This window comes from Myotis lucifugus, unplaced genomic scaffold, assembly GCF_000147115.1.
Source record: "Myotis lucifugus unplaced genomic scaffold, Myoluc2.0 scaffold_896, whole genome shotgun sequence".
Classification (NCBI taxonomy): Eukaryota; Metazoa; Chordata; class Mammalia; order Chiroptera; family Vespertilionidae; genus Myotis; species Myotis lucifugus.
This window is the reverse complement of record NW_005871944.1, coordinates 35,665-43,474: the sequence shown is the minus strand read 5'-3', so window position 1 is coordinate 43,474 and position 7,810 is coordinate 35,665. Positions and strand designations below refer to the sequence as shown.

The window sequence follows — 7,810 nt, the reverse complement described above, 5'->3', positions numbered from 1 at the left end:
CCGCCCCCGCGCCCGCCGCGCCCGCCGCGCCGCCCTGCGCCCCCAGCGCCCCTGGCTCCGAGCCCGCGGGTGCGCAGGATCCTGGCCTGGATGCGGTGTCGGCGCCCGCCCCGGACGGGCCTCGAGAGGAGGCGGTAGCGGTGAGGAAGGAGGACGCAGGGGCGCCTGAGGCCAGGCCGGAGCCCGGGCCTGTCCGCCGGGATGAGCCCGAGGAGGAGGAGGACGATGAGGATGACCTCAAGGCCGTGGCCACCTCCCTGGACGGCCGCTTCCTCAAGTTCGACATCGAGCTGGGCCGCGGCTCCTTCAAGACGGTGTACAAGGGGCTGGACACGGAGACCTGGGTGGAGGTGGCCTGGTGCGAGCTGCAGGTGCGTGGTGGGCCCTGCATGTCCTCCTTCCGTGCCTGGCCTACCTGGCCTGAAGCAGCGCTCACCTTTGTGTGTGACCGGCGTGTGGGGCGGGGTGAGGGTGGCTCCATGTGGTACCGATTGGGGGTGGAGGTGGGATCTCCCCGTGTGTGGCCTCCGAGTCTGGCACAACGTGGCCCACACGAGAGTGAGCACTTGGAGGGTGTGTCTCTCACGGCCCCTCCCTACTCGGAACTCAGGGCTGTACTGACCCAGGCGGTGTGGATCCTGTGTCCTTGCAGAAGTGTGGGGGCTGCCGGGCAGTCCTGGGCTTGGGAACTCTGAGCTGCGCTTTAATGAGCACCTTCCAGTCTTGCCAGGTGTAGGTGCCCTGGCCTGGGGTCCCTAAGGGGCTGCTCCGGACCCAGGCCTGTTGAGGGTGGGCTGGTGGTCCTGGGCTGCTGGACGAGGCCTGGAAGTGCTGTGAGTGCTTCTCGGAGCTCCCAAAGCCCATTTGTTCACAAAGTGGGTGCGTGAGGTCTTAAAACTCAGTCATGCTGAAGGCAGATGGGTGGCTTTTTTTTTTTTTTTTTTTGCAAAGGCTCTGGGCATGCATTTTTCATCACCTTGCCCTTGCGATGGCTGTGTCAGTCCCAGCCCTGGAAGATTATATAAACCGTAACCCGAGCTGCCCTGGGCGCCGTGGCAGCCTGGGCCATGCCTGTAACAGTGGGTGTTTACTGGCCCTCTGTCTTGTGGGGGCAGCTGTCCAGCATGAGGCCGGCCTCGGTGGTGTAAGCTGACCCCAGCGCCCGTAAAGCTAGCCGGGCCTTCCAGGTTTGACGCAGGCCACTGCCACACTGCAGGCTGCCTGCCTTTCGGCTCAGAAAAGGGATTTGGTTGCTCTGTCCTCCAGGCTCTGGCTAGATGTGTGTGTGTGTGTGTGTGTGTGTGTGTGTGTGTGTTTGAGAGAGAAGGAGAGAGAGCACGGGCACGCTGGACTAGGCTGGTGGTGCTGACTTGTCCTCAGCCTTTTTCCTGAGACAAAGGACCCAGAGGTCGCCCTCCCGAGTGAAGCCCTTGGTCCTGCTGTGGAAATGCAGGCGTGTCCCAGGGAGTCCCTGGACGAAAGAGCTGCCCCTCCCCTTCATGGCCCTGCTGAGGTGGCCGGGGCCTGAGATGGCACGGGAGTGAGTGGGCATCACTGCTCACGAGAATGCAGAGGAGCGAAGATCTGAGAGGGAAGATCAGGGACGAGGGGTGGGGGAGGGAGGAGGAGGCTTCCTGGTTCTAGAGAGTAGCTGTGCAGTCCCACCGCCCAGTGATCCGGCCTCCGGCATGGCAGTGCGCACCCCGGTGCTCCCGGGTCATGCCCAGGCAGGAGGCGGCAGGCCTGGTGAGACCTCAGCCGTGGAGCACAGGGGATTTGGCCGCGGCATTGTGGGTGCTGTGACCCCGGCGGGAGGAGGAGGCTGTCGCCCCTCATTTCCTTTAGGGCAAGGGCCTGAGCAGAGCTCAGAGGTGGAGCCTGCCTTGTCCAGGGCCTGGACTTGGTGGTGGGAAGGCTGGAGAAGGCCTCCATGTGCCTTGGCCCGGCGTTCCCGGGAGTCCCGAGCCAGCAGGGAGACCGTCCTGTATCTCCCCAGTGAGGGTCCTGCTCATGTTTGCCTCAGCCAGTGCAGCGCTGGGCGTCTGCCTGCTGCTGGGGGGTGAGGACCAGCTGAGGGCAGCTGGGAACCTGCTCCTCACCCACCAGAGGCTGCTGTTTCCCCCACTTTATTGAGGACCCCCACTCAGGCCAGCGGTGAGGACATAGGTGGAGAGGAGATAGCATCATCCTGGGAGGAGGCCCAGCCTGGTGGCCGTCCACTTAGGCTTGGAGATGAGTGTGGAGGGTAGGGTGTCAGGTTAGGCCTGGAGGACCACTGCACATGGGGAGCACAGTGGGTGGTGTTCTGGCTTTTTGCCTAGAGAGGGCTCCAGTGTGGACGCCTGATGTCAGGCTCCCTCCCAGTGGAGGGTGGGTCACCTGGAGCGTCGCCGTCAGTGCAGGGAGCTTCACACAGGAGGCTTCCTAGCCCTCAGGGCCTTCCCTGTCTCAGAACGCCTGGCCGGCAGCTTCCGACACCCAAGTCCCACCCTCAGAGTCTGTGTAATTTCTCACCCTCTGCATGCAGGGGGCGTTGGCACCTCTGGGCGCCTCTGGGGCACCCAGAACTGAGACAGCGTCACCTGCCTGCTTTTTCTGGGTCTCCTGCCCGGGGAAGGCCGTGCGCGTTTCTGGATCTCACAGTGTGACTTGGAGGACATCAGATCCCCTTGGCGTCCTCAGTGTTGGAAGTGCTTTGCCGAGGGAGCAGTGAGGCGTCACCTGAACTCTGCACATGTCCAGAGATGACACTGATGTTTTGGGGAAGCCATTTTAAAGTATTATTCCTGTCTCTTTTCTTCCAAGTGGACGTTTATCCTGGCATCAGACCACATTACGATATTGAGGTAGGAAGTGCAAGTGTGCCCAGAATCGCTGCCCTCGCTCTGGCTCAGGTTCCCACGTCTCCACGTCCTTGGGCCACCGCCGGCCCACGAGGGGTCCACGGGGACCCCTCTTACAGACGGTGCTCGAGTCGGCGCTGGTCCTGCCCCGCGGCCGGAGCGGAGTCTGCGCACGGCCCAGCTGCTCGGGTCACTGCACTTCTGTGCCAGTGGGAGACCTGGAGAGAAAACGAAGCCAGCCCACACGGGCCGAGGCGGGAGCCTAGCTGGAGGCGCCCGGCCCACCTGCCTCTCCCAGGTCTTCCTCAGGGACCAGGCGTCCCTTCTCTCAGAGTCCCAGGCCCCTGGCACCTCCCCCCACGGAGGTCTGAGCTGCTGTTGCAGGGCTGGGCACAGCCTCCTGGGCGGTCCCCCCGGAGCCTTTGTCTCCCACGTGTGTCCGGGTTCACGCCCAGCCTGGGGTCCTTCTGCCTCATGGGGTGTGTCAGTCCTTGACCTTCACCCAGGCACGGAGCGCCCCTTCAGGGTAACCCCGAGGCCGAACCCCACTCCTCAGGCCCTGGGTCTCCCCGGTTCTGTCATGGAGCCATCCTGCACCTCTGTGCTGCCTGGAGGTGGCTGGCTCCCGGGGGTGGGGATGGCCTGGACCCAGGCCAGGGAGTAGCTTGCGAATGTGGGGACCACAAGACCTGATAATGTGTGACCTGCTGGTGTCCCCTCGATGCGGCCACAGAGGCACCGTGTTCCCCACCTCCTGTGCCAGGCAGACGTCTGTGTCCTGTTCACCAGTCTGTGCCTCGGACGTGGGTGATGCGCCTGGGAACGTGCTGCATGTGGCCGTGCTGACTGCGCCGGTCCACTCACTGGCCTCAGAGGATGGCCAGCTGCCTCTCCTGTGGCCATGGCTCCTGCACCGCGCTGGCCCTGAGCTCAGGTGCCTCCTGCCGGTGCATCCCCCCCCTTTCGTAGACAGGCCGCGCCCACCCACCTCACCAGCAGCCCAGCCAAGGTGGAGAGGTCCCCCCTCCCAGTCCCTCCTGCTTTCCCAGGAGCCCTCAGCAGCTGATGGGAGGGGGATGTTCCGAGGGGATGGTATGCGCACGTGTAGCAGGACCTGAGAGGGGCTGCAGTCAGTTGGCAGGTGGTTACCCTGTGTTGGTATTTTTATTAACCTCCTAAGAGCTGAGTTTTGTTGCGAGAGTTGTGTTTTGAAGTCAGTTGGATGCCAACGCTGTGCTTGTTTTTTCCAAGTGAAGTCACACCACGGTTCTGGTTTGGTTGGTGAGAAAGGTTGGTACCAGCCACCTGGAGGCCTGTGAGGACCGCTCCCGCCCGCCAAGGCAGGCCGTGGGTGCCTCTGCCTGGGTGGTGCTGGCGAGAGGGATGTGGTCTGTGAAGATGGACAGGCTGGGGCCACCATCGTGGGCACATCGGGCACTCTTGGCTCCTTCCCTTTGGAAATAAGCGCTCCTGAGACCGGCTGTGTGCCCTCTGGGCGTCCTTGGAGGCCCTGCTGTGTGGGCATCAGCTAAGCCTTATTCAGGGCCAAATCGCTGAAGGACTTGGGCCCAGACAGCCTCACGCCCTGCGAGGGCTGGCGGGCACCTCCCCACCCTGTGCCGTTTCTGGGTGGTGGCTGGGGGCTTACTCTGAGTGGGTGAGCATTGCTGGTGGGTTGTGGTTCCAGACATGATGGTGGTGAGAAAAAAAATTGCTAAGAGGAGAGGGAGCAGATGTTCCAGAAGTTTCCGGCACCAGGCCCTGTGCTCAGAGCTCCGCAGTGCAGTATGGTTCATTGGCTCAGATGTATGGCATGGTTGAGTGTGTGCTCTGGTTTCACCTGGGGTACCACCATGGGCAGGGCCCGTCACGGAGAGGCGTCTGTGAGAAGCTGCAGGGTGGGGCGGGGTGCGTGTGGGGAGAGCCTGCCCTGTGGTCAGGGGCCGGCGGGCTTGCCTGCGTCTGCCACTCACCTTGCATAGCGGCCTGGACTGGTGGCCTCTGACCATCTTGTGGGGGCAGTGGCTCACACCAGCTTCAGGCCAGAGCTGGTGATGCCCAAGGTGACGACACGGAGCTCCAGTGTCACTGGTGGGAGAGAGCTTGACCTGGCCCAGCAGAGGTGTGGCCACCTGACTGGTCTCCTTTGTGGTCCGTGCCGCCGCCGGGCTGAGTGGCAGGCGGGTGCTGGCATCTGCCTGTGGGGGCTGTAGGGGTGTTCAGGAGCCCTGCAACTAGGCACACAAACACCCTAGAAGCAGGAGGCCTGCTCCATGCAGACCCCAGCCCCACAGCTTCCCTTGGGGCGCCTCAGTTTACCTGTCTGAGTGAGGAGACTGGAGAGCAGGCACTCGCAGGGAAGCTCTCCTCGCCCTGTGCTCCCCTCGAGGACACAGTTTTGAGAAGCACAGGTGGAAGGGCGAGCAAGCTGACCTGGAGGGGCCAGGCCTGCCTGTCGCTCCCCGCTGGTGCAGGCCGCCGGGGCACCCGCCCCCTCTGCGCTGCAGACGAGGAAAGGGTGCGTGGAGGCAGCAGCTGGGATCGCCAGGAAGCAGGTGAGGGTCTGCCTCGACCACAGATGGTGGAGGTGCTGGGGGTCGGTAGGGAGGCCCAGAGCGCTCAGTTCAGAGCAGAAGCACAGCCCTGGGACGTGGGCAGCCTGAGTGTTTTCCTGCTTCAAAAAGTTTTCCAATCCGGTTCGGTTCCTGGGAGGCTTGAATTCTAAGATCGCCCGGAAGCCTTGATTTCTACATCCAATTATGCCAGCATTTTAATAATATAAAGATTTTTGGAAAAGAATAAAATAAAAGATCAAGACTGTGTATTGGGTGACAGAATAGCAATTAGATCATTGGGACAGACTAGAGAGCCCAGAAACAGACCCACATCCTAGAGTCAGCTGCCCTCGGGGAGGCAGGCAGGCGGGAGCAGCTGGCCTCCCACGTGCAGAAAGGGGGTGTGTGTGCAGAACTTCCTCCCTTCACAAAAGTTAGCTCGTCATGGATCAGACTCGCTGTAAAACCAGAGCTAACACTCTTAGAAGATAACAGGAGAGAACGTAGGTGGCCTTTGGCATGGAGATGACTTTTTAGATACAACACCAGAAGTAAAATGCGAGAAAGGAAAACTGTAAGTTGAACTTGATTAAAATGGAAAACTGCTCTGCAGAGCCACTAAGGGAGAACGGAAAGACAAAACACAGACTGGGAGAAGGTCTTTGCCCAACACAGACCCGAAAACGGACTGCGACCCAGAATGTACACAGAACTCTTAAAACGCAACGACAAGCACGCACAGTGTGATTAAACAATGGGCCAAAGACCTTAGTCGACACCTCATTAACCAAGATAATCAGATAGCAAATAGACATATGAAAAGGGAAGACACCTCACATACTGACAGGGAAATGCAAGTTGAAACAGCACGCCTATTAGAACGCGAAAAAGCCAGCGCCCTGGCAGCGCAGTGCTGGCCCGTGAGCCCCGGGGCTCCTTGCTGGTGGGAACGCAGATGGTGCAGCCACTTTGGAAGGCAGTTGGGAAGTTTCTTATGTAACACACCGCACGATCCAGCAGTCATGTTCCTTGGCATTTACCCAAAGGACCTGGAAACTATGTCCACACAAAAAGCCTGCACAGGATGTTTATAGCACTTGATTCACAGCCGCCAGGACTCGCACGCAGCCAGGGCGTCCTCGGCAGGTGACGGACACACAGACGGCAGTCCACGCAGACCGTGGCTGTTCTGTGATTTTAATAAAGCTGTCAGACCACGGAAAGACACGGATGAACCTCATGTGCACGTGCTGAGTGAGAAGGAATCTGGAAGGCCGCCTGCTGTGACGTTCTGGAAGAGGCGAAGCTGTGGAGGCAGTCAGCAGATGGGTGGTCAGGGTGAGGGTGGCCCTGAAATACGCTGTGTGGTAAGATAACGCTGGGTACGTGTCCTTGTACACCAGTCAGAACCCGTAGACTGAACCCTGATGTAAGCTGTGGATTTAAGTTAATGATAATGTATCAGTATTGGCAAGCAGTTCTAGCAAATGCACCACATTAATGCAAGATGTTACTAATAGAAGAGGCTGTGTGTATGAGAGAGAATTCATGACAACTACTTTCTGCTCAGTCTTTCCATAAACCTAAAACTTCTCTGAAAAGTAGTCTGTTAAGTAAAAAACAGTGTAACAGCTACACTAAAGAAGTTTGCAGAAATGAAAAAAAACCACTCATAATCCAAGTGAATATAACTTATTATTTTTGCATATTACCTTGAAGCTTATTCATATACACATACATCTTTTTTATAAATGCAGCTACGATTGCAGGGTGTCATAGCTGTTAAAATCTGTTATTTTTTTGTTTCTAGAGTGTCTGCTTCCAGGGGTCTTGGTGCGGGTGGGCCGGGGAAGGCGGTCCCCTCACACCCACCTCACCTCCAGCAGGTGTACGTCCCAGCGTTTAGGGGTGAGGTCTCCACAGTGGCTCCGGACATGAAAGGTGTGCCGTGAGCCCTGCCGAGCGAGACACATGGGCAGAGGAGCCCGTGGGGTGGTGGGGGCGCTGGGTGAGGGATTTGGTGCCCCCGAGTCCTGGTAGTTGTCAAGGGCTTTTCTGGCTGGGCTTCAGGGATGCCTCTTCGGCAGAAGGTCCAAGCCTGGCCATCAGCTGGCCGTGGGCAGGACACAGGTGGGAGGGCGGGAAGGAAGCTCTGAGCACATCAGGTCCTCAGAGCCACTGTTAGGGTTCCAGGCCTCTCCCAGATGAGGGGCGCCGGGGAGGTGGGTCATATTTAAGCTCATAGAGCAAGACGGCAGCGCCAGGACTCCCCTGGGCGGTCACCTTTTCAGCGTTCAAAGGGTTGCTACAGAAGGACGTGGAAGTGCGGGGTCAGGCAGGCTGCTGTGGTGGACTTTTCAGAGTCTGTAAGACGCTGGCCGTGTGTGAAGCTCTGAAGGGGTGGGCGTGGGA

At 59.5% G+C, this 7,810-nt stretch overlaps 1 protein-coding gene across 1 annotated transcript in view; it reads left to right on the top strand.

The window, feature by feature from the left end:
- Positions 1-6: 6 nt before the first annotated feature.
- WNK2 (WNK lysine deficient protein kinase 2) overlaps positions 7-7,810 on the top strand; it is a gene marked incomplete at its 3' end in the record, with an annotated part of 43,464 nt that continues 35,660 nt past the window's right edge. Inside the window, exon 1 of the mRNA XM_006106735.1 lies at positions 7-371. The remainder of the gene's footprint in view (positions 372-7,810) is intronic.